At 30.7% G+C, this 27,733-nt stretch overlaps 2 long non-coding RNA genes and 1 other non-coding gene across 4 annotated transcripts; 2 read left to right on the plus strand and 1 right to left on the minus strand.

The window, feature by feature from the left end:
• Positions 1-17,157: 17,157 nt before the first annotated feature.
• Positions 17,158-18,587, minus strand: LOC112416370 (uncharacterized). The gene is made up of 2 exons (XR_003006771.2): positions 17,828-18,587; positions 17,158-17,696 (listed from the first exon to the last, which is right to left on the minus strand). It is a non-coding gene; the product is annotated as an uncharacterized lncRNA (long non-coding RNA).
• A 2,993-nt stretch (positions 18,588-21,580) lies between these two features.
• LOC25498929 (uncharacterized) lies at positions 21,581-26,097 on the plus strand. Of its 2 annotated transcripts, none has more exons than XR_003006899.2 (6): positions 21,581-21,865; positions 21,996-22,047; positions 22,737-23,140; positions 23,246-23,367; positions 23,468-24,270; positions 25,786-26,097. It is a non-coding gene; the product is annotated as an uncharacterized lncRNA (long non-coding RNA). The 2 variants fall into 2 exon arrangements; XR_003006898.2 differs by having other exon boundaries at positions 23,468-23,818.
• A 1,081-nt stretch (positions 26,098-27,178) lies between these two features.
• Positions 27,179-27,250, plus strand: TRNAK-UUU (transfer RNA lysine (anticodon UUU)). The gene has a single exon. It is a non-coding gene; the product is annotated as a tRNA-Lys (tRNA).
• Positions 27,251-27,733: the final 483 nt, after the last annotated feature.

A 27,733-nucleotide genomic window follows, 5' to 3' on the forward strand; every position in this document is an offset into this window, starting at 1 on the left:
ACAGAGATTGATTGAAACAAATGAAGAAGAAGAAAGAATAACAATGGAGATTTGGGTGTGGAAGAAGAATACCAATGGATATTTATGGAGAAGAAGGAGAAATAGATATGTTGTTCAACGGTCACGTGATGGATTTTTTTTTACACATAGCCTGCCTATGTGCCATTGTGTTTTTGAAGAAAAAAACGTCACGTCAACTTTGACCGAGTCAAAATCACGGGGATCCATTGTTTTGCAAAAGTGGTGAAACTTGGGGGCCAAAAAATGCATTTTAACCTTTGATTTTACTTGAGGTATTCTTTACTTCTCTAGGAACGATCCATTGCATGCTCTTTGTCTTTCAAATTCTTTATTTGTTTCTGTATGTGGTCAGAAGAAGACAAAATATATTAGAGTCTCTCTACTTATACTTATATACACCGATTATCCTATTAGTTCACAACCTTCAATACACTTTCATTCTAAAGTCATCAATAAGGGAGAGAAGAGCTCTAAACTCTAACTTCTCCAAAGCTTCTCTCAGATCGTCTCAATGGCTCTAGATGATCCTTTGATCATAGAAGGTACATGTTTAGATATATTTTTAGATTACAATATGCTATAATTTGTATCGATTTTGATCATCTGTGTTAAATATTCCAACACTTATTACAAGAATGTTTCCACCTTTAGTTTAGACAATGACTAACGGAAAGTATGCAGAAATGTACAATACAATTTGGACAACTATTAGATATCACTTAAAAAGGGTAGGTGTAAAAAACATGGAATTATTTTTATTAGCCGTCAAAGATATAGGTACATTATCAACAGGGGAAAAGTAAACACCGGACCTCACTTTGAGTTGCATAATTACTTACAAAATCAAATTTTGAAAAATCAATCTTGAGTTTAAACTGTTGAAAATTTTAGATCATGGTTCAATTGATTAAACCACAACTAAACCAAATGACAATTAAGCAAATAAATAAAAATTATAAACAAATGAGAACAAACTAACTAATCGGTTTAATCTGATTCAAACAACCTAACTAACTAATCGACTAACTAACCGTCCCGTTCATTTAGATAAAGAGCACACACTTTTGTTAGCCTTTTTTTGGAATTTTTGTTTTTCTTCTTCTGCTTTACTACTATTCATGTGGATTGGAAAAATCATAATTGTGATTGCTGGGTGTTTTGTTGCTTTTATCGAATCTGCTACTACCTATGAAGCTGCTATGGTGGCTATTGAAAATGTCTTTGCCAAAGGTTGACGTAAAATTTGACTTTAGTGCGACTCTTCTCTTTTTGTACAAGCTTTCAAAGATGAAAAATGCATCTCCTAAAGACTAAAAATTAAATGAGAAAAATACCTTGCAACTTTGTAAGCAGGTATAACTTGTAGTTTCCCGCATATATAGAAGGTATTTTAGCTGTTGACTTGGGATCTTGGAGTTTGCTCCTCCAGAGCTCTCAAGTTCGATTCCCTCTGGAGCTAATTTCGGCGGGCTAAGTCCATACAGAGCTTGCTCTGGCTTTAAACGGGGCTCCGCAAGTGGGCAGTGAGATTGGTCCCCTCGAATTAGTCGATTCTTGGACCGGATACCGAGTTTTCAAAAAAGAAAAAAAAAAGGTATTCTTAGTAGAATTTTTACTTGGTAAAATATATCTCCAATGACCCATCTAACCGACTCTATTTAATGACTAATGAGATAAAATTTGATTGTTCTAAATAAATCTCTAAACTATATTATAGACGACTTTTGCCACAATATGCAAGTTTTTTTTTTTTTTTTGTGTGTGTGCATATTCCGTTAAATTTTTTTCTTCTAGTTTTCCGTGGATTTTGGTTATTGTCTAGCTATATTTGAACTTTCATTTTTTTACAAAAGTATAGAGTAATTTCTATTGCAAGACCTTTTAAAATGAAGCGTGTTATTTGAACAATCATTTACATGGCAACTTATAACACAATTATAGATTTACAAAAGAAAGTAATTATTGACATAAAAACTAAAACAATAGAGAGAGAAAGTAAAAATAAAGTGTGAGTATAAGAGAAAAAGTTGTCACAAATTGGTTGTACAAATATCATTTCTCTTTAAAATAGTTCTTTTACATAAGGTTTTATGAAAATATATTAAACAAATAAGTTTTGCTAGAGTCATGAGTTGAACATAGGTCAAAGAGAATAAGGGACCTTCATCCGGGGGATCCTAAACTAACTTTTTGTTGTGGCTAAAATAACAACATAAAAAAAAAAAATACTAAATGAAATTAAAGTTCATGTATTATTTATGGTTTAATTTGGGTTAGTTAACTTCCTCTAACATTTCATTCTCTCTATTGCTCTGGATCCTTCACTTTTATTTTGTTTTGTTCAAATAGAAATCCTTCATATGTAAATTTTATTTTGGACGTGGCTATAACCACACCATGCCTAATGGTGGATTTGTCCATGCTTCTTTCTTAACCCAACTAAAAAATCATTCCTTATTAGATTGTTATATCATATATTCATAATGAAATTGAATTTTTTTTTTAGTCCCCCTTTTTTTTATCTAAAATTTTAAGGCTTAAAGTCTTCGTTTGAGTCCACCTTATGATTGGTAGGTTATTTGGTGTCAACCTAATCGGAATCGCTCATTCTATTATCATGTTTTAAATCCCATCTTTTGCATAAAAATAAATAAAAAAATGACAACCATAATAAAACATGATATAACTAGTTGTTAAAAATTGTACATTTAGTTAAAACCAAAATATTGTTACCATCCTCTTAAAATTATTTATAAATTCAGTGTCTCCACACGTGAAAAATCATGTGTGGGATCTATATAAAATTCACCTGTATACTATGAATCAACCTATACAACTAATCTAATTATGTATGCAATGCATCCGTCCTTTTTTTCTTTTTTTGAAGGATCAATTTATCCGTCTCGTTTCTTCATGTCATACATTTTTTTAGAAAATAAGTGTGTTGTTAATATATCTATTTCTATGCTAATAATAAAGATTAATGGATGAATGACACTATTTAATCCCATGCGCCACAGATATTTTTAGCAACATTTAATGGCCATGTTTTGCTTTGGCTTTAGATGATAGGCTTGTGATATACTTATACCATATGTTGGTTTAAATGAGTGTGTATGTGATGGCCAAAAAATAAAAAGGTAAAGAAAGGAGGGAGACATATATGAGAGGGCCTAATCTCGCCATTTTATGTATCTATAAAGAAGGACAATAAAATGGGTCCCAAATGAATGATCACACAATTGTATGATTGACTAAATTACACTACAGGTTGCTCCATCTTATATATCTTCATTAGACCAGTTAATTTTGGCTGGCATGAAAGTATTTGTCAGCATGTTAAACGTGAAATTAAAGCCCCAATTTGAAGTGAATGAAATGTAGTATAAATGTATAATGTTTGAGCATGGATGAAGCGGCTAATGCTAATTTTGTGATAGACGTTTGTAGATGGTTGTCGTGTCCGCGCTTGTTAGTCTTTTTGTTCTTTGTGTGTTTGAATCTTGTTGTAGATTTTAGTTATTTTCTTTGGCATATCTTATGTTAGAGAAACTTCTACTTTAGTATTAATATATTTCATTTTTGCTTGTTAAAAAAATTTAATGTTTGAGCTCTTGTATAAATTGATGGTGAGAGGGCAAATTTATGCAATTCATGTTTTCTTCAACTCCATTTACCATTTACCAATTTCAGTTTAGATTTATGATTCAATTACTAGAGTAATTGATTTTATGGTCCATTATTGCAATCATCTTTCTAAATTGTCTTATCACACATTGAAACATGTGCAAAAGGTTCAATTTCATTTCATCCTAAAGCATTTTATTTTATATTGATTATTAACCAACTTCTTTTATATTTTGATTTTTTTTTTTTTTGGGTTAAATGATTCGTTGTCCTCTGTTATCTAACTCATCAAATCAACACGCAAACTCATCAAATTTGTACGGTCAAATCTTGTAATAACAAGGTTGGAATCCAAAGTTTTTAATTTACAAGGTAAATCAAAACTCATTGAATAGCAATCGAGAAAAATTCATTTATTCCTATTTTTTTTTTAAAGACATTGATCCAAACTCTTTAACTTAGTAAACAATTTGAAACTATAGTGCAAGATTTATATATTTACGGTTTGTTGATATGCATGCTAATATAATGATCACCCATATCATGTGTTATATTTACCTAATAGCGTCATGTTATATCGTTCTTTAAATGGTTTCAATAACCAAAACAACCAAAAACCCAAAACGTTAACCTTATTATAATTAATTTGTGACTGTGTGTATTTTAAACCAACACTCCATGCAATAACCGACTAGACACATTCACGCAGTTAAAGGGTCTTTGACTCTTCAATAGAAATCTATACCGAATTTAAATTTGTGGTGAGATTTAGTATGGGAAAGGAAAGTTCTTTCCCATGATGGGAAAGTTGATGTTTCAACCATTGATATATTATTATTTTAAATGAACGGTTCAGATCTGTTGATGGTAACCTTCTTACAACTTTTTTACAAACAAAAAATTTGACCCCACAGAAAATTGTTTATATTATAATTGATTGTGGGCTTTTATGTGTGTGAATATGGGCTTCCGTTTATTTTCTTCTAATAATGAGTCACATTTTATTTATTAATTTTTTTGAAAGGAGTTTATTTATTAATTAAAAGCAAAAAAATAAATTGTTTTTTTGGTAGAATAACGCTTCAATTTTTTTTTTGTGTGTAGAATAGCACTTTTTTTTTCAAGCAGTAGACTAACACTTTAGGACTCGTTTATTATGGATTAAAATAAAAATGATTTTGGCATAAAATAATTTAGAGATTTTATGAAAAATCAGAATTTATTTTGCATTTGTTTACCGCAATAAAAATCACTTTTTTTAAACAATTAACACCAGGTGTCAACGAATTCGTTGACACCAAATTATGTCCCTTGATTTGATTTGATCCAAGGGCTCTTAGTAATTCACTCAATCCCCACGGCATCTCGTCTGCACTAGATATCATGGTTTTTTGTGTGACTATTTTTGTTATTTCTCCTACGTTGATGAATGATGATCAAGCTTCTCAAACAAAACTAACATTGATGAAGAATTTATAATTCTCAATCTTTTATCCCAGGTTGATGAGATTCTTGAGAAAAACAATTGTAGGATTGAAATTTTGAGTGTCAATTTCCATTCCTTCCAGAGCTTTGTTTATTGGATTGAAAACGGTTTATGCTGTAAATATAATTATGTTTAGGGAGAAAGCAAACAATAACTTTCAAATTAGGGTAGATGGATTCGGAGGAGAATTGTTGATTTGTAATTGCAAAAGATATTAGGTCAAACATTTTTCAACTTTAATATGTTTTTCAATTCATATCCACCACTAATTGAATTATGAGTTTTAATTTCAATATGAAGAGAACATTGTATAGATAAAACATCTGGAAGGTGCACTCATGTAGAGATAACCGAAAATTAAGAATGAGAGAAAATTTGAGGCACCAGATACGCAAATTAACAATAAGAGATGAAGATGGGGAAGGTGAGGTTCAATGGGCCACATGTTCGGTGCAGGGTTAAGTGAATTAACAAGAGCCATCCGATCAAATGAAATCAAGGGACATGATTTGGTGTCAACGAATCCGTTGACATCTGGTGTCAACGGATCCTATCTCTACAACTTTATAAAAGTGATTTTTTGATACAAAATTAGTTAAATTTTTTAAATCATATTTTCTCTCTTCTCTAAGAAAATCTATTTATTGAGAAGCTGCTCTCACCAGCTTCTCATTTGAAGCTGTTTTTAGATTTTTTTTAAAAAGTTGTAACAAAGGGATGCAACATTTTTTAAAGTGATTATTTTTTTTAAAAAGTGATTTTTTTCTTCTTAAAAAAGCTATGACAAACGGACTCTTAAATTAAAAAAAAAAGTTTTTCAAATTTAATAAATTCAATTCAATATTTATATATAAAAATTGAGTAGAGAAAAATAAAAATGGTTTCTGTTCCTATTTCTTCTTCAACTGAAAGAAGAATAACTCTCTCCAACCTGCACAAATTTTATTATAGTCTGGCAGCACTTTATCCATTTTTGCACTGTCTTCCACCTTGCATGCTTCAACCTCTGCATTGACGCACCACCGCTAACACCAATGCCTTTAATTTTCTCTTCATTGTGATTGTTTGGAACAAGTAACACTCACAAACAACAACGGTTTTTGTTTATTTAATTGTCGAGATCATGGAACACAAGACACAACGTACTAATGCTTTCTATCATTTTGATAATACTCATTGTTATGCAAAGAGTTGGGTTAATCTTGAGCTATGAGAAAAATTATGAAATGGGTCATACTCATCATTCACGATATGGAGGATAGAAATCTTCTTTTTTTTGATAGATGAAGAGTAACAAAGGCAGAGTCTGAATCCTTTTTTGTTGCAGTAAAGTAAGGGGGTAAAATAGCAAACACATAATTGAATAAAATAAGTAAAAGAAATATTTATTTTTTAAATTGTATCAGGTTGAAACAGGCAGCTGTCTTTAATGGGCCCACTTTCCCATGGTGGAAAAAAAACTTCATTTTCCCATACTAAATGCCACCTTGTAGTTTAAACTAAGTTTCATGTACAACTATATTGAGTATATCAACAAGTTTTTAGAAGGCATTTTGAGGGTGTATTCTTTTTCTCTCTTGGGGTTTAGTGGCTATGTTTTATTTGCTTTAATAACTTTCAAACTTGTATGGTCTTTTTTTTTTTGTCAGGTAGCTTATTGGATAGAATTCACCTTATAAGGTGAATAAGTGGGAAATCCCAGTCCCTACATATAATAATGCATTGTCCTACCAACTGAGTTATGTTCAAGGGACAACTTGTATGGTCTTTATTATCTTTAATAGTTGGAAAATATTGTTGCATTATTTACGATGGAATAATGTTTGATGGACACCTCAATAAATGTTTACATCTTGTCTTGAGAGAAAACGAGATAAGAGAAAGTAATATGAAATAAGTGATATGTTGGTAACGTGATAAAAAAATCTTCTAATACTATGGCTAGGATCTTGTTCAAAAAAAATACTATGGCTAGGGTGTTCAAAACCCAGTCCATTCCTTTAATCCATCTCGACCCGAAAGCAATGAATAGAGTAAAACTCTGTCAAAAAATAAAACATGGACAAAAAATAAGGATAAGATAGAGATAGGGGTGTTCGCGGTGCAGTTTGAATCGGTTTTGAGGCAAACCGTCAACCGATCTAAAATAAAAATTACATGCGGTTTTGTTCGGTTTGGATGAGTACTCTAAAAAAATCCGAACCGAAACCGATCCAAACATATGCGATTGAATTTGGATCGATTTTTGGACATCCAAAATGCAAAATATATTTTTTTATTTACTCTTTTTTGAAGAATATAATTTTTATTAATATTAATATTACACAAACACGGTAAAATAATAGGTTTGATGCAAAATATATTAAAAAAATTAAAATTATTGTATGAAAATTATCGATTAATTTTGAAACATATGTAGTCATAATAATATAGATTAAATTAGTGCAATATATAAGATTAAAATTTAACAAGCAACATAATAATGCAATATATAATACTAATAAAAAAATAAATAAGTATTAATATTTATTTTTGCGGTTCGGTTCGGTTTTGAAAAAGTGATCCAAAATCCGATCCGATCTTAACGATTTTTACAAAACAACATCCAAACGTATCCAAATATATTTGGTTTTTTGCAATTTTCAGTTTTTTTAGATCGGTTTGTGGTTTTATTTTGGATCGATTTAGATTTGAACACCCCTAAATAGAGACATAGTTGAAATAAGGAATGAATTTGGATCATACCTCGGGTCATCCATCTTGTCCGAAATGAGTTTGTGGACAAAGATGTTTTTTAGTATTTTGTATAACTCAGCCAATATCTACTATCTCACACAATGTAATTAATTATGGATTTTTTTTTATACAATCAAATCACACTTATTAAAAAGATATAAGAATTTGGAGTATAGTATTTTGTAATTTCTTTGAAATAAGTTTCTAAAAAAACAAGCTTAAATAGGATAAAAATTTGTATTTTTTTACTTATATTTTGGGACAAAGAAAGTGTGTTTTTTTGCTTACATTTTAGAACGGAGGAAGTATAATGTTACATCTTGATAATGTGCTACGATATGATGAAGTATAATAAATTTATGTCAAAAAAATGAAACTCATAAATTGTTAATGGCTACTACTTCTTCAATTGCTATTTCCATTACTCTTTGTTTCATGACATCTTTAATTTTTTTACATATCAATTCCTTTTGCATTTGCCCCTTATTTTGCAAGACAATGCTATTGTTTGGTGAACTGTTGAAAATGAAATGCAAGACGATACTCTTTGTTTCGATTAATTAGAAATGAAAGCATGATCCCCTGTTGAAAATAACAAACTTGTTGATTAATTTTTTTCCCAAAAAAATATATTTATGCATTCGTGAATGTTGACTTGTCTTGAACCAACTTGTATTGTCTTGTTGTCCTTATTCAACCTGCCAGTATCTCATCGGATTCGACCGAGTTTAGGATGAGGTTTTTGATCCAAAAAAATGACTCAGCCTAATATTAGAGTCGAGATTGGGTTACTTGCAATACCATCAACCCATCCTTTGTTCAATTCTCTCTATACCAGAAGAAAATACTTATATTGTCACGACATGACATAGTATATTGTAGAAAAAATGAATATCCCACAATTGGACAAATGGTTTGAATCTCATCAAAGGAAGTGCTGATATATTACTATTTAGTGTTCGACCATGCTTAAAGTGTTAAGTAATTTGCTGTTTATTACTTTATTCTTTTACCTTTTGGGATCTAAAGTCAAAATTGCATGCAGTTGTACAAACAATGTATTTCTCAAATCGCCCGATTAAGATAAGACGGGTCAAATTTAAAAAAGTAAAACTACATTTTGGACGTTCTATCTTAATCGAACGAACAAAAATGTGTGCGTTGAAGAACTACATACAGTTTTAAATGCATTCAATTCACATCCTATCTTTTGTGACATTAGCAGTATAATAAAAATTTCTAAATTTATTCTTAATTGTGATTTTTTTCCCTTTTCATTTTTGCTAGACTTGCGTTACGAGATTAACCCATCTCTTGAATTTACTTACGTAAAAGGTAAAGTAGACGCACAAATTTTTTTTTTTATGTGGTCGCCAAGGTTTGAATCCCAGACCTTGCATATATTATGCATTGTTTTTACCAAGAGAGCTAAGCTCACAAGGATCCACAAAATATTTTAACGCAACTAAAGAAGGGTGGTAAACATGCTACAATTGAATGGATTAGTTATGGTTTTCAAGAGTTGATCAAAACCAATTTCAAGGTCAAGCAATAGGCTATAACAATAACTATTCATCTCCTCAAGACCCATTTTATCATCATGCAAGTTATCTTTATGAACGTATTCATCCCAACCCTAGTTGGTACAACATGCCACAAAATGCTCTTCACTATGGAAATCATCACGTTTTTCAACAGCAACATAGTCGACACAATATGTATGAAGGTTGAAGCTTCTCAAGTCGATCATATGATTCTCATTGTCCATTATGTTTAAACTGCCAACAATCAGAAACCAACAATCAAACAAATGACCAACCTACTCAACCAACTTCTTTTCTCAAGAAACTTGTGAAGTTTCTACTTTAAATGCTAAGTAATTTGGTCTTGCATATTTCTAACTTGTAAATTTTAAGTTTGCTTCTCTTTTTTCTTTTACAGTAAAGATATTCTCGTGTGCAACTACACATATTATTTTTTTTTTTTTTTTTAACTATACAGACGAGTTATTGGTTCGTTTTTAAGTTCACTTTTTAGTGATGAGACATAAGTTCACTTTTTTGCTTATGAGATATGGGGTATTTTTACCAAGTAGCACAATTTTATTTTTATTTGCATGGATGTTTCGTGTAAAATTTTCACAAATAAAAACTATATTTACTTATTTCTGTCACTTTATAGTATCAATTTCTAAAATATCTATTTATATCGTGAATTATGATGTCTAAAATTAAAATCTCTATACCCGTTGTGCACATCCATCAAACTTTTTTTCATTCTTACAGAAGCAGCAGTGCAACATTTACTAGTTAAGTCGTACATGATTGTAAAAAAAAAATAAAAAGTTAAGTCATACATTTTTTTGAAGAAAAGTCGTACATTCTTTTGAATTATAGTTAAGTCCTATATTGTGTGTACTAGCTGTGGCTAAAAGTCGTATATATCATATATATATATATACGAAACACTATTTCAATTCTTTGCATAATAACCTCACTAAAGCAAGAAAAACTATCCCTTCATAGTCAAAAAAAAAAAAATCTGTCACTTTTTTAATTGATAAATAAAATAAGTATTTTTATAATGACTAACGAAAAGACGGGCACTTCATTTTATTGCTTTAACGTTTGAAAATTATGGACGGTGTTTCTTTTTATTAAAATTTAATTTTGATTAACAGTAAAAATATAAATGTTTTTTGTGTTCAAATTATAACTAATCAAATTAACTATGATTATCTATGACACCAACGATATAACAAAAAAAAAAGGCAAAATTACACTTTTAGTCCCTTAATTTTAGGTAACAGTTTGATCCTTTATCTTTTTTTCATTTCAATTTGGTCCTTTTTATCCATTTTCATATACATTTTCAAGTTTCAAATCTAATATTCTTATGCAAACATAGACGAGGAACATAGATTTGAAGACTGAAAGACCATAAGAAAATAAAATCATGAATTTTAAGCTTAAAATTCATATGAAAATAGACAAAAATGATCAAATTGAAATGAAAAAAAGATAAAGGACCAAACTGTTACATAAAATTAAGTTAAGGGACTAAAAGTGTAATTTTGCCAAAAAAAAATACAATCTAAATTTGTAGTTTTTTAATGACACCAACAACAATCTTTATTATAGAAAAAATTGTTTAATAGTATAATTGGGATAATGAAAAAATAAGTATATATACAATCGTCTAGTTTGTTACACTTTTTTAAAGAATAAAGGAAAAAAATTGGACATAAATATACTCATATCGTGTTTGTTACTTTTTTTAATATTTAGATTTATTTATATCTATTTGCTACTTGTGTTATTTGTATCGAAAATTGAGGGCATTTTTGGAAAGAGAAAAAGTCAACCCAAAAGAGCTTAAATGAGTTACTTTCTTTATATATAGTATAGAAATATTAAAACAACCTCCAAGAAAAAAGTAGATGAGAATGCTTTTAGATCCTCAGATGGATTGCTTTGAGAGGAACACGGTGATCACACGAATCGTAATGATGGGGATTGATCGGAATGGAAAGTTGCTACAATTTGCATCAAATGGATTAATTAAACTGAGAAGTAGTTATGTGAACCATTAATAAATAATAACTACTTACTTTGTAAAAAAAAAATTACTTACATTCAGGCAAAATCAACCCCAACTAGCATCATTGGAACTTTTAGTTTATTCACCAAATCTCTTATTTTATTCTCTAACTCTGCACAATAGTTTAATTTCACAATGTAATTATTGTAAATAACGTAGGTTATTGAAGTTTACTTTCTCATCTACTTTCTAATTTCTATATGCTATGAATTTTTCCATTCACTAAATCTCTTATTTCATTCTCTAACTCTGCACAATAGTTTTATTTCACAATGCAATAATTATTGTAAATAAATTCAAGTTTACTTTCTCATCTACTTTCTGATTTATATATGCTTCCAATTTTTCCATGTAAAAAATACGTGATTTTTTTTTTTTTTGTGTGTGTTAGAACCCTATCAATAGTTGCTTGTCAAAATTTCAATGATTGTATAGCATGATATCCAACCTCCAAGTGAGCTTCACGTAAATATCGAACAAAATTTTCCTTTATGACATTTCTAACACCAGATAAAGATAAAGCATTGGAAATTTCTCTCTTTATGACAAGTCTTATGACCTCAATTGGCTGCTTTTCACTTTCAATATGTTCATGTGAATTATTCTGCCCATTTCTAAAACTGATAAAACATTGACAATTTCTTCCGACTTGACAAGTCGGAAGACTTCAGTTGGTTGTTTCCTAACAAGTTGGAGATCATTCTGCAGCTGAACTAAATCGTTAGCATGAAGCGACATCCTTAGCAAGAAATACCACTGGAACCAAACTAGGAGTGAAACATCTCTTTGTTAGTTAGTTCGTTTTGAGTTTGCTTTTCTTTTTTGGATAGCGAAGATATTATGATGTGTCTAACTACACAGACTAGTTGTTACTTGTTAGTTCGTTTTTAATTCTTCATAATTTTATTTTTTTTGGAATACAAGAGGGGCAAAGCTCCAGAAAAAAAAAACTAACAATTAACTAATCGCGGAATATAAGCTCCAATTAACTTGAGCAGGACATTGCTCATATAAAATCATAGTAAAACCACCATCACATGCTAAATTCGCCAAAGCATTCGCACAATAGTTTGTTTCTCAATATGAATGAGAAATTTTAACCTCCCAATCCAACTCCAAAAGTCTTCTAATATTTTGAACTAAGGTCCACCCGGTGGGTGACCCACCTTTTGTGAAAGAAATAGTGTTAACCTCTACTTAAGAATCAACATGAAGCGACCCTCAAAAACCCATGAGATAGAGCCAACTTCAAACCTTCAAACATACCCCAAAGCTCCGCAACATATGCACTACACGCTCCTAAACCTTTTGAAAAGCCAAAAATCCACTCACCGCTATCTCCCCTCAGAACTCCTCCACATCCTGCAATATCTTCTCCCTTAGCAGCTCCATCCGTATTTAGCCGAATTCATCCTAAACTAGGAGGCTGCCAATGAATATTTTCAATCACATTATTATTATTATTATTATTATTATTAGAGTAAATAGTCAATTACCCCCCCTGAAATTGTAACTTTCGTCAAAAACCCCCCTGAATTTTGCAAAATGTCAAAAACCCCCCTGAAATTGTCAAGCGTCTGTCAATTACCCCCCTCCGTTAATTTCCTCCATCCAACATGCTGATGTGGCCGTTAACTGCCACGTGGCACTGACACATGGTCAAAAAAGTCATGCCACGTCATAGGGGGGTAATTGACTATATTTTTTTTTTTTTTGAAAAAAATCTGATTTTTTTTTTTTTTTTTAAATCTGATTTTTTTTTTCTTTTCATAATTAACATTTGTGCCACCCACTGAACATGCAAATACCCCTGAAATTAAACATTTATGTGCAAATACCACCCTCAAATTTAAAATTTATGTAGCAAATATCCTCTCAAATTTATAACTTATATGCAAACATCCTCTCCAAATGTAAAACTTATATGCAAATTACACCTTGAATCATAAAACTTTAATGGTTAAGTAAAACTTATTTTTAATCTATAATTTACTATATCTCTAATAACAATAAAAAAGGAAAAAAATCACATCTTTAAAATAACATGTAAACAGAGATGCATATGCATCAAAATGTTGTGTTTTGAGAGCAAATCATTGCAAATCCTATAGAAAAAAAAAATTAACAAGGATTTGACCAAGACATATATATAATATATGAAGGTAAATTTGGTAGTTATGGCAAAGTGTAATTACAGCGGAAAGTTAAATTTTCTCCGACAGCAAAAGTGTAATGGCAATAATTTGTCATCATTTCGAGCAACACCCTTAGGCCTTAACAGATAGAGAACTAGTGGTGTGTTCCGTGGGAACCTCTGAAGGAGCATAGCTAGAAATATTTCCAAGCTCTTGGCCAAAAAACAATTCTACGTGAGCCTACACACAACCATCCATTCATGCACCAATAACCTCTCCCCCTTTGTTTTATTTTAAAGATGTGATTTTTTTTCTTTTTTATTGTTATTAGAGATATAGTATATTATAGATTAAGAATAAGTTTTACTTAACCATTAAAGTTTTATGATTCAAGGTGTAATTTGCATATAAGTTTTACATTTGGAGAGGATGTTTGCATATAAGTTATAAATTTGAGGGGATATTTGCTACATAAATTTTAAATTTGAGGGTGGTATTTGCACATAAATGTTTAATTTCAGGGGGGGTATTTGCATGTTCAGTGGGTGGCACAAATGTTAATTATGAAAAGAAAAAAAAAATCTGATTTTTAAAAAAAAAAAAAATTCAGATTTTTTTCAAAAAAAAAAATATAGTCAATTACCCCCCTATGACGTGGCATGACTTTTTTGACCATGTGTCAGTGCCACGTGGCAGTTAACGGCCACATCAGCATGTTGGATGGAGGAAATTAACGGAGGGGGGTAATTGACAGACGCTTGACAATTTCAGGGGGGTTTTTGACATTTTGCAAAATTCAGGGGGGTTTTTGACGAAAGTTACAATTTCAGGGGGGTAATTGACTATTTACTCTTATTATTATTATTATTATTATGCATGATAGCATTGTTATTGGTTGTTACATCATAAATTTGTACCCTTTGCAACACCTTCAGCCAAGGTTTATTAGGCAACACACTTCCACCATCGTGGGTCATTTTGTTCCTCCAATACCATAATGAATGACATGCAGATGCCCAAAATTCAGACCAATTCATCATGCCACCCATTCCTAACTGTATTCATATTTAATTCTTCATAATTAGGGGTGTTCAAAACCGAACCAATCCAAAAGAAAAATCGCAAACCGAACCAATCCAAACCGAAACCGCAAAAAATCGCATATAGTTCGGATGTATTCAGATCATTTTTTTACTCAACCGCATGGTTTGGTTCGGTTTGCGGTTTTAATTTTACCAACCGAACCAAACCAAATCAAACCGCAATATAAGAAAAACACTAATTAAATATGTATCACCTAAACCAATACTCATTGGAATTCAATAGAATCATTAATAAAATGACGTATTTTTTCTCTTCTTAAATTTCTTCTTGGTTTTTTCAATAAAAAATGTATTTATGTGCTACTTTAACTCTTAGAGATTGATAAAAAATGTAGTCTTTTGTATTTCTGACAAAATAGGATTACTTGTTGTGAACGTTTCGTAATTTGGAATATTGTTGGATGAAAATACAATTGTAATGTTGGATAAAATTTAAAACGTTGCTGAAAATATGTTGTGGTTTAACTTTTTAATTTGATTTTAATGTTGGAAACAAAAAAAATTATTGTCTAAAAACAACCGCACCAACGGATCCAATCCAAACCGCATTGGTTTAGTATGTTTTGGATTGGTTCGGATCTTATTTTAAAAGTCAACCGAACCAAACCAAACCGCATACTTATTTATCTTACGGTTCAGATGACTATTAGCCTCAAAATCAAACCAAGCTGCACCACGAACACCGTTACTCATAATATGAGTATTGTTTAGTGATGAAACATAAATTCACTTTTTTGTTTATCAAATATGGGGCATTTTTACAAAGTAGCACAATTTGATTTTGTATTCAATTTGTTGTATTTGCATACATGTTTAGTTTAAAATTTTGACACATACACTGTATTCAATTATTCTATCACTTTATATTATCAGTTTCTAAAATATATATTTATTCCTTAAAAAAAATAATCTATTAATATCATGAAATATGATTATGTGTAAGATTAAAAGTTTTTATACCCCTTGTACACGCCGAGCAACTTTTTTTTTCCGTCTTAGATGAAGTGGTAAACCACTGAAATTAAACTTACACACAACTGTGAGATTCCAGATTCGAACCCAGATCATGACATCATACCTTACGATTTTGACATTTATCAGTTGAGCGAACTTTAATTTTACAAAAGTAGTGTAACATTTATTGATTTTACCACTTTTGCTAAGAGGCAATTAAGTCCTACATTGTGTGTACTGGTTGTCGCTAAAAGTCGTATATATCATATATACGAAACACCATTTTAATTATTTGCATAGATGTTATATTTGAGTTCCACATGCATGAAAATGAAAGTGTGTATATTTTAGTGTGTGCATCAAATTTAATAGTTTTTGCTGGAGCAAACACGTGAGAAATGGGAAAAAAAGTCCATGCATATATAAGAGTAAATTGGTACCTAATTAACTTTATTTGTATGACCAAAAAAATTCAATTTTTTTATAAAAAGATCCCCATAACCCATTGTGAATGTGAATGTGATGGTTGAAGAAACCTTTCCAAATAAAGAATTATTCCAAATAAAATTACATATCCTTCCCATATTATTTTAACAACTATAATCTAATAAAATAATAAGACATAATACGATGTTTTTTTTTTCTTGAGGGGAGAATAAAATACAATGTTGTAAAACATTCACATACCAAAACCATATAACATTCTAAATCAATAAAAAGGACTGTCCTGAACACAAGATTATGATTTTCCAATGTACACATCAAACTTCAATGTCAATTTCACACATAACTCTTTTTTTAATCTTCTCAATGAAAAGAGGTTATGCTAACTCGCAATTTGATGGAGACATAAGTAAAAATGCAAGTAAAATCTAGTAAAAAATTGTTTCACTTGGAATTGAGCTCGGATTCTCCAATTGTTCTTTGATGGATCTCATAAACCACTTAAACCAACTTAATTGGTTAACACTTAACTCATTTCATCCAAAAAAAAAATAAAATCAAAGATAATAAGAATTAAACTATACAACCGTTACATTTTAATAACAGAACCAATTTAATATAAAGGAGTGATATTTGGACAACCAAAATCAAACAACTTTAATGACAACTTTTTTTCTTCTCTTCTTATTGGACAATAACAATAGAGAGAGAGAAAAAGAAATAGAGAAAATAAAAGTAGAATGCAATTATGAGAGATATAGTTGTCAGAAAAATTGTTCAAAAGTGGTTGTTCAAATATCATTTCTCTTTAGGGTAGTGTTAACTTGTGCCTTTATAGCACATGTTAAGAAATTCAAAAAAAGAAATATTATCTTAAACTTTGTGCATTCAATTCATTAAAACATTAAAGATTAAATTTTATGCACGCATTCCAATATATTATTTTTACATTTGACTTCTACACGAGGTTAACATTTCCTTTCTTTTAATATAGAGTTAAATAATTAATGAAAAAGCAATAACTCCCCCACCCCATCACTTGCAATTCTCCTTTATTTAAACCCTTCAACTCCTTCTTCTTATTCATTGAATCCAACACTCACATTCTCAATTACATAAATCAAAGTTCATCAAAAGCCTCTCAATTACAAACCAAAAATAAATAAACTTTATGTTTCAAGCCTTAACTCTCAACACTTCAAAAACAAAACTATCAAATAAACAATCTTTTCACTCTTGAACAAAACCCAAATCATAAAAAGGAAAAATTTGTTTCGTCTGATCATGAAGACTTTCTCTCACACCGTTGCATTTGGCTCGGTGGACCCGTGATCAAAAGCACAAGTCCATCTGACCTAGCAACGTCAGCATATCTTAGAGAACAAGGGATACTCTATTCATTGTTCTCGAAAGATTCAAACTTCACCTTCCTAAACCATTATGTCAACTACCTAACCTTCCAATGCTTGAAGATTTCCCTGAATACCCTTCAAAGAAACAGTTCATAAACTATCTTGTAAACTATGCTAACAAATTTGAAATCTCCCCGCAACGAGTGTGTATGATGAAATCTCTTGGTAACACATGAACCTGTTAATCAAAAAACCCAATGAAGCCTTGTTGAAGAAGTAAACGTGAACCATAACACAAAAAGGATGACCCTACTTAACAAAAAGAGTTCAAATCCAAATCTTTACCAACTAGCCAACATTAAAGTATACCTTAATCCAAATCCAAATGGGTAAGTAAAAAGGCATAACCCTTTTTTTCTTTAACTGCCAATAAATAATAAAGTTTCTACCTAAAAGGTGTTGAAAATTAGGTATTGACTATTTTTCTTCTTTGAGAATATTTGTAGGTGGCTTGTTGTTGCTAGTTGCTACCAGTAATTTTTTTTAACCTGGGGTGAAAAAAATCTAATTGGGTCGTTCTTTTTTGGTTAGCAGGCTCATGTCTTACCAAGAGAAATATTTGGAATATCAACTCTTGAATTGTGGGTCGATTTCAAATTTGTTCGGATAGTTTTCAAGGTAGTTTATGAACTGTTTCTTTGAAGGGTATTCATGGAAATCTTCAGGCATTGGAAGGTTAAGTAGTTGACACAATTGTTTAGGAAGGTACCCCTTGTTCTCTAAGACATGTTGTCGTCGCTAGGTCAGATGGACTTGCACATATGATCACACGTCCACTGAACTAAATGCAACGGAGTGAGAGAAAGTCTTCATGACCAGTCAGCTAGACGCAACAAATTTTCCATTTTTATGATTTGGGTTTGCTCAAGAAATGAAAAAGATTGGTTCTTTGATCAGTTTTCAAAGTGGTTTTTGAAGTGTTAGAAATTGAAACTTGAAACTGAGAGAGTTTAATTTTTTTGGTTTGTAAGGATTTTGATGAACTTTGGTTTATGAAATTGAGAATATGAGTGTTGGATTGAATGAATAAGGAGGAGTCGATAGGCTTAAATAGAGGAGAATTGCATGTGAAAGGAAATTCTTCATAGTGTGGAAATATTAGAGAAGCAAAATGCCTTTAACATGGGTCAACATTTTTTTTTTGAAAGGTATGAATCTTGCTACAAAAGAAATGCTTCATAGTGTGAAAATATTAAAGAAACAAATTATGCTTTTAACTTCTTTTTGAATAAGCAAAATGCCTTTAACTTGGGTCAACATATTGCTAATTTTAAAAGCAAATCTGATGGTTTGGAAAATGCTATTTTATCATATGAATATTGTCTTTTTGGACAAATTTGAATACAAAAGTGAGTGAGATCACTAATAGTAATACCATATAGATAGTAAAGAGAAGTTCGGGCTTGTTCAGCCAAATTCATCTGATATTTTTCAATGAACTAGCAATAAGCACGGGTCCGTGCTTCGTACAAACTGAGCGTCGAAGTATGAGTTATGCGTTCAAACGTATTTGCAATGTCATTTGTATTAAGAAATAAGAAAAAATAAATAATGATAAAAATGACGTTAATGATAAAAACATTAAAATAATTGTTATTAGATATTATAATATGGTAGATTAAAATTATGTTCAAATATTACAAATGATAAATATCTTACTAATAAAAAAAAATGGTGTTAATGAGTATCGTCTTTTTTATATGTCATCGAAAATATTTTATAAAAAAGTATAAATGATGAATATATATTATGTGCATATTTTTTTTTTATATTAAATTGTAATTAGTATATTATAATTATTGTTATTGATAGTTCTTTTAATTGACAATTCTTTTTATTGTAATTAGTATATCCTTTTTATTGTAATTAGTCAAATCATTATCTTGTGTTCTTGACAGTTCTTTTTTATTGAATTAGAATGTTGTATGTTTTTGGTACACGAATATTTTATAACATTGTATTTTGTTCTATTATTTTATTAGATTCTAGTCGTTAAAATAACGTGGGAGGGATTGTTTAGGCGGAAATAATGTGGGAGGGATTAGTAGTAGCATAAAGCCATAAATATTTTTATGGGTGTATAATTCGTTACTTGGAAAGGTTTCTTTGATCATCACATTCACACTCATAAATAATGGGTTATGTGGTTCCTTTTTTCTTTCTTTTTATAAAAAATTTAAAGTTTTTTTTTTCTACAAACAATTTTAATTAGGTATATGATCTTGTTGGACGTGAGATCCTTGGGTTGATGACGTTGAATGACCTTTGTGTAGGACATATGTCTGACTTGCTTCCTTCTTCTCTATCGCACTCGATCTTCTTCTCCGAACGAATGAGGGTGGTGTACCTGCATGTGATCTGACGCTCAAATCAGTGAATGTGGAACAATAGGATTGTGTAGTGAATCGCGATGTACCTGGCCCTAGGCATACGATCCAATATTTATATTGGAAGATTAAGATCTAGTCCCTTGTACCCTTGATTGGACAGCTGACTTGAAAGGACAATCATGATCGGTGGCGAAGGATAGTATGGGCTGAGGTGGGCCACGGCCCACCCAAAAAAAAAATTAATTTTTTTTCTATAGGGAAATTACATAAAAATCCTTAGTCCAATTTGTTTTTGTTCAAGTGGCCCACCCAGGTCTCGTTTTTGCTTCAGGTTGTTAATTGTGGTATGCATAATATAGAATCAAATGGCTCATGTACCTTTTTTTTGTGGTGGCCGGAGTTCGAACCCCAGACCTTGCATGTATTATGCATTGTTCATACCAACTGACTTAAGCTCACGGGGACAAATAGCTCATACACCCAATATAGAATCTTTGATACGCTTATGTGTTTCCTGATTATTTAAAGGAAGCATGGTATAAGCAGGGGCGGAGCCAGCTTGTATCCAGGGGATGCAGCTGAACCCCCTCAACCCTTTAATTTACTCCTATTATTTTGGGTTTCTTCCATGTTGAACCCCCTTAAATATAAGGGGGCGTTTGTTTTTGGGAAACACAAATTATTCCCAGGAATAACATACCCGGGAATGAAAATATGAAAATTTGATTCTTGGGTATTTGTTAAAAAAAGTGTTTGGCAAATAACTTGACATTCCCGAAAAAATTGGAAGTTACAATTTTTTTTTAAAAATCTATGCATAATATCATGGGAATGCACATTCCCATCTCTTTACATGGGAATAATGGAAGTTATGGGAAGTTACTCCATTCTCATGAACCTTTATACCGAAGAATATTTTTTTCTCAACCTCGTAACAAACATGAGTATATCATTCCCTAGCCATGTATTTCCGAAAATGTCATTCTTAACCTTAAAACAAACACCCCTAAGGCTTGCACCAACTCTCTCTTTCTAACGGTAAAGTTGCACACGTTGGAGCATACTGTCCAATAACATGGTGTAGTGTACATATCTTTTTTTTTTTTTGAAAGAATGTAGTGTACATATCTATTGACTCTTTCAATTTATTTAAGGCTGACATTAAACATTTTCTATTGAGTTCAAAGCTTTTTCCTGCACCTACCTAGCTTTTTGCTTGCTTAACTAACGTGAGTTGTTAGTACTACTTTTGCACCTAAAATTTAACCCTCCATCCATCATAAATTACATAAATCATATCGACAATTATACATAAATTTAAAAGATAATTAATTTTATATATGTTAATAGGAAAAGTAAAATTTTATACTTCATTAGTATTATAAAACAATTTATATTCATAGTCAAATTGGGAATGAATAGAAAAATGATTGTCTCATTACTTATATTGATAGAGATGTGTTTGATAAATTTGATAAAAAAATTGATTATTCAACACATTCATAACATAAAATTGCTTAGATGATAATTGTAAAGCATCTTTGCAAATTTTTTAGTACAACTTAAATTTAGTACAATGTAATTTTTCGAATATATTATTTTTGAATATATTATTATAATTATTAATTATATTACAAAGGTTTGAACCCCCTGACCCAGGGTCCTGGCAACGCCATTGGGTATAAGTATATGACATTTATCACCATTCAATGTACTTCTTGATTGATAGATTACGTACTCCGCCTTATCATGACTTTTTTAGTTTCTACGGCCATAATTGAGAGATCCTTTTCAGTAATGAAGATTATCAAGACTAGATGGAAAGTGGGTTTCTAAACAATAGCACGACGGTTTATATCGAAAGGGAAATTAGTGCAAGTAATTGAAGGATTTGATATTCATGGTATAAAAAGGTCTTTGATTATATGAAAGTTCTTGATACAAAGAATTCTCCCAATGATGCAGAAAATTTATGATGGAAATGGTACAGAAATTTGCTTGGTTTTTCATGGAAATGGTACAGAAGTTTTCATTTTTATGGTTCAGAAAATTTATGATGTATCTTCAATTGCTACATGAGTTTGTCTCAATATTTTTGTATCCTTTAGTAGCTACTTAAAGATGAAATTTTCATTATTTCATTGCAGTTATGTTGTGGTATAATTCAAGCTTCAGGCACAGTTCAAATGCTTTAAAGAGGTAATAATTCAAGTTTCATATTAGTTATGAAATCTGGAGTTTTAGAACTGCACAATCCAAATGCTTTTATGTTTGAAATGAAAATTCTGTGGCTACAAGGATTTGTTTAGTTTAAGGTATCAATCATTTAAAGTGGTTAGGGAAAAAAGTAATGAAGCTTAAATGTTTTATTCTCTATGAATGAGTTGATATGGTTGACAATGATATAAGTAAATTCCAGATTTCAATTGCTTTATGATGATAGGACTTATTAGTGAAAGTAGCTTAGAGGTTAAGAAAAAATATTAAGAAAGATATAGAGATTAATGGAATTTGTTCAGATTTGTTTGGATGAAGTTTGTGTCATATTTTGTTAATTGCTATGTCAAATTTTCATCGTTTGCCTAAACCCTATTTTAGAAATTTTTGATGAAAGGTTGCGATTAAGTTGTCCATGAATTGATTTGAAGCTATGTAGTCTTCTTTGTGTAGATTTTCAAATTTCTCCCTTCAAATCGGGGCTGAACTGAAACTATTTATCGATTTTTATTTTCTTTCCTCCTTGTTGGTGGTAGATTTCAATGTTATGGATTTTTGTGTAGATAATATTGTGATGCAACTTAAAATGATTATACGATGCGATATCATATCTTATTCCACCTCAATGTTTGTTTTGCTTTGATAAGTAACTTCATATTTTGTGTTTGCAGGAAGAGCAAACCAATGAGCAGGTGATGATGGAAAGGGAAATAGCACAAAAGAAGAACTTTCTAAGGGTTTGACTTGAGAGTGTATAATACTGTGATTTTTGTGTATATCTGAAGGTTATTCTTTCTGATGCAAATGTTCCCGGTGAAGAGGATTATGAACTTTTTAATTTTGTTTAATGTTTTCTACCTCTGATTCTGTTTGATTCAATGTTTGGTAGATTGGATTTTGAGATTGTGAAAGTGAGATTTTTTGACTTAGTTTGTGTTTTTGAGTGACTGTGTTATCAATACAACTTTTTATTTCCATTTTGTCTGATGATCATAATTTTTGTATACAGAGGCGAAGAGACAGGATAAATGAGAAGATGTGTGCATTGCAAGAACTCATACCTAATTGCAATAAGGTTAGTTTTTTTCCTTCTGATTTTGCTCTTCTTAGATTTTGAATCATTATTTTTACTAATGTTTATCCATATTCTGATGTGATTTGTGATCATGAATAACTGCAGTGTTAGTGTGTTTGGTGTCTCAGTAGAATCAATGCAATGTTCTTATGATTCAAAAGGAAACAGTGTCCCCGCTATTCTGTTACTGATGCAGGAGAGGTTATACTCACAGGGGAGGACTAAAGGTAAGTACAAAATTTATGATATATGTCAGTTTTCCAGATTATGTGAACCAACTATAATTTTTTTCCTGCTTTTATCACTTTTTAATTAATGAATTTTCAGGCTGCAGGAATATTTTGTATAAATCTAGAAAACGGTGAAGAGGAACATTTGAGGGAGCAATTCAATAGTGGCATTGTGCCAATTGACATTGATGTACATTGCTTGGCTGGCTTAATTAAAGCATGGTTTAGGGAACTTCCTTCAGGAGTGTTAGATGGACTTTCACCTGAGGAAGTTCTTGAATGCAACACTGAAGAAGAATTTGTTGAGCTTGTGAAGCTGCTGAAACCAGTTGAATCAGCTTTGCTTAATTGGGCTGTTGATCTTATGGCTGATGTTGTAGTTGAAGAGGAGTATAACAAATTGAATGCTATAAATATTGCTATGGTTTTTGCTCCAAATATGACTCAGGTATGCTTATGTGCTTGCACTTTTTGTGTATATAAATCATGTATCCCCTGCAAGAAATCACAGAGAACCTGTAGAAGATAATTTAAAAGAAAACAACAATGTTTCATAAGAGTGATAGAGATTATCAAATTTGACTTGCAAATTAGATTTAAGTTCTATTGCCACCTACTATATGCAACACAATGACTTATTTTCTCTATTTGTTTGTTTTCTGTCAGAGAAGCATATAGAATTCTATAAGAAAGTTCTAAGTAGTTTTTAAAGCAGCTAAACCCGCAGATCCATGTTTGTAACATTCATTTTCGTTGTGTTCTGCATTAGAGGTTATTATTTAAACAAAAGGTTAACTGTGAAGCACTTTTTTTCTTCTTTTGCCTTTGGAAAGGCATGGCATACTGATGTTCTATTGGACTTCATCTGATTGATAAATTGAGCAGCACATTAATTCAGAGGTTGGTTCCGCAAAATATTTAGTTCAAAAAAATGTGAGTTTGTGTTAATTATTTTTGGTTTCTTATGAGTGAGGCAATCCAGTTTCGGAAGTTTTGTTACTATCAAAAAAATTGGGTTGAAGCTATGTGTTTATATATGTGCTGTTTGGAATGTGTTAAATTAATTATTTTCCTCTTTCTTTTCCACTTCACCAACACTCACCAATTCTGCATGACATAATTTCTTTCTTAGCAGAGATGTGACTCTAACTGAGTCTATTTGTTCTCCTGTTATCTCTATTTGATCCTTGCTATCTGCTTTTATAGCTGCACTTTCCACTCCTGAATATTTCTGCACATGATTAGTTTGTACTTTGGATAATTAAGCTATGGTTTTGAACTGATTTTGAATTGAAAATAATTAATGGTGACAAAATCAGTGAACTCCAACTGCAATCTTCATGGCTTTGGACCTTGATTTTTGGTTGTTCATTGACACCTTGATCACTATCTTTTGCTGCAAACATTTCACAATCAAAGATATATAATTAACTTTTGTTTTGAAAGTCATCACCAACTCTCTAGCTCATCAAGTCATAGAAACTAACATATCATGTGAACTAATAAAGATGATTAATATACTAATCTTTTCTTCGAAAGTTTTGGTGGACTTTGTTTAAGTTTTTCAAATATTCTTCACTTATTATAATGATATAAATAAAAACAAAAATATCAATCATAAGCATTCTTCTCCCTCTTTCCCTACATTTTCCCACTCAATTTCCAAGCAAAGGATATATAATTGAATTTATAATTATGGTTTTTTTTAAATTACCTTTGAAAACTCATGGGTAATTTATCCAAACCAATCAAAAAATTTCATGTGTACTCCATTAGAATAATAACATTTATTATTTTATTTTGCAAAAATTTAGCATGTATTTTATTATTTGCATATTCACCCCATCTTAAATTAATGATTTTTTTACAATTTAAACCATCACAATAATTAAATTTCTCCTCTAATCCAATCACTCTCCAAACACTCTCTAAAATGTACTCTGGAACCACTTGATCAAATTTGATAAAAAAAAAAAAAAAAAAAGTTTGGAGAGTGTTTGGATTAGAGGTGAAATTTAATTATTGTGATGGTTTAAATTGTAAAAAATCATTAATTTAAGATGGGGTGAATATGCAAATAATAAAATACTTGCTAAATTTTTGCAAAATAAAATAATAAATGTTATTATTCTAATGGAGTACACATGGAAACTTTTGATTGGTTTGGATAAATTACCCATGAGTCTTCAAAGGCAACTAAGTCTCACCTTATATTATATATTTTAAATAAAGGAGGTAACACTACATATGGCTACTTTCAGTATTTGCATCTGCTCGAATCAATATGGAGTATTCTTGACTAAACTCTTATTGATAAGTTACAACTGTGAGTGTATTCCAAATGCTAATGTCAAATGTCAAGATTGCAAATTTGCAATTGAAAATGCTAAACATGAGTAAATGCCAAAACTGCAGATGAAAGTGCTGATTATGAAGCATACGCCGAAACTGCAAAAGAAAATGCTGATCATGAAGCAAATGTTGAAATTGCACAAGATGTTTGAGAAGACAAGTTCCATGAAAGCTGAGAATGCAGACCATGATAAGACTTGCGACTATTTCGAAAGCGCAAGAAAATGAAATGACAATTTCGCAGACATCCGAAACCGAACTTGTATTTTTGTTTCTCTTATCAAAAAGCTTGAATAATTTTAGGGTTAATAGTGTTTTTCATCTCTATAATATATGTCATTTCCAGTTTTTCCTCCTATAAAATTTTCGGTTTGATTTACACCATCGTAAAATTTTTATTTTCCGAAAAATACCCTTAATAGGCCATTGAAAAACCAAAATTTCTTGAAATTTTTTTATGAAAATGGCCTATTAGGGGTGTTTTCTGAAAAAAATAATAATTTACGAGAGTGCAAATCAAATCAAAAATTTTATAGAAGCGAAAACCGAAATGACATATATTACAGGGGTGAAAAACACTATTAACCCATAATTTTATGTAACCAATATTTAACAACTTAATATCTAATGGATTATATGAGATCAGATACTTAATTCGTAACAATATTTATTAGCGGATACTCGAACTATAACGATCGCTTCAACCATAAAAAAAAAAAAAAAAATTGCCTAAGAACCATAAAGAGTGTTACAAAGAAACTAATTCTCTCCATTCCCCTTTATTTTAAGATTCAAATAAATTTAGATGTTGAACTATAGTAATTATTATCCATTCTTTGACAATTTTCTTTTATTCTTGGTTTTTTCCATCCTTTATATAATTTTTGAAAAAAAAGTCAAATAACCATGCGTTTAAGGACCCTTTTTTTTTATTATTGAGCGTAACTTCGATTTGGGTGTTTCTCCTACAATGTTGTTTGTTTGAGGTGGTTCGTAGAAATAATCTTGCTTAGAGAAAAGTTCAAATCTTTTGGAAGTTTGTATACTTACATGTATTGTATGACGACAAGCTGCTATTTCATTTGGATATTCCTCCTGCAATGTTGTTTGTTAAGGTGGTTCGTAGTAATAATCTTGCTTTAAGAAAATTTCTAATATTTTAAAAGTTCAAAAATTTATGAAGAATGACAATGTTCCGTAATTTTAACATCTCTCCTTTAGAACAAATTTTTTTAAAAAATATGTAATTTAACCTGTGCGAATCACGGGTTTGTAACTAGTTTATACCAAAAAAAAAAACACCCAACAAGGATTTTTTTATCAATGAGCACGTACAACTAAGTTATTTTAAAAAGAAACTTCTTGTAAAACAAATAAATATGAAGTTTTCCTTTTTTCGTCGACTTTGTTATGTATAATATAATATAATGTATAATTAGTTAAATTATATCAACAAGCCGACTTAGCTCAGTGGTAGAGCGCGTGGCTTTTAACCACGTGGTCGTGGGTTCGATCCCCACAGTCGGCGCTTTATTTTCATTTATTGCAAACTGTGGATTAACATTTCCAAGCGAGTAGTGTTTTTTACTCCTCCTAGTGAGTTGTTTTGCTATAACTTTTCTAGCGAATTATTAATAATGAAAGAAAACTCAACTTGAGAGGCTCAATTCAAAAAGTTAAAAATATAATAATAATAAAGGGATACATTGATGATTTTTAAGTTAATGGCTTATATATTAGTTTTTTTTGGTAGATAGACGAAATGACAAAGTTATTATAAACTCACACACACATAAGTGGAGGTACCGAGGTTCGAACCCCGGTCATGACATCCGGCTTAACAATTTCGGCATTTTGCCAGTTTAGCTAGGACTTCTGGATTGACTTATATATTAGTTAATGTTATAATTAGAGGACGATAATCCATCAAAATTAGACTTGTAAAAAAAAAAATTCCTTAAAATTTATACTAATCATCTTCCACCTATCTTTGTTATGAAAAGCATACTTC

The sequence above is a fragment of the Medicago truncatula genome, chromosome 7, assembly GCF_003473485.1.
Source record: "Medicago truncatula cultivar Jemalong A17 chromosome 7, MtrunA17r5.0-ANR, whole genome shotgun sequence".
Lineage (NCBI taxonomy): Eukaryota > Viridiplantae > Streptophyta > Magnoliopsida > Fabales > Fabaceae > Medicago > Medicago truncatula.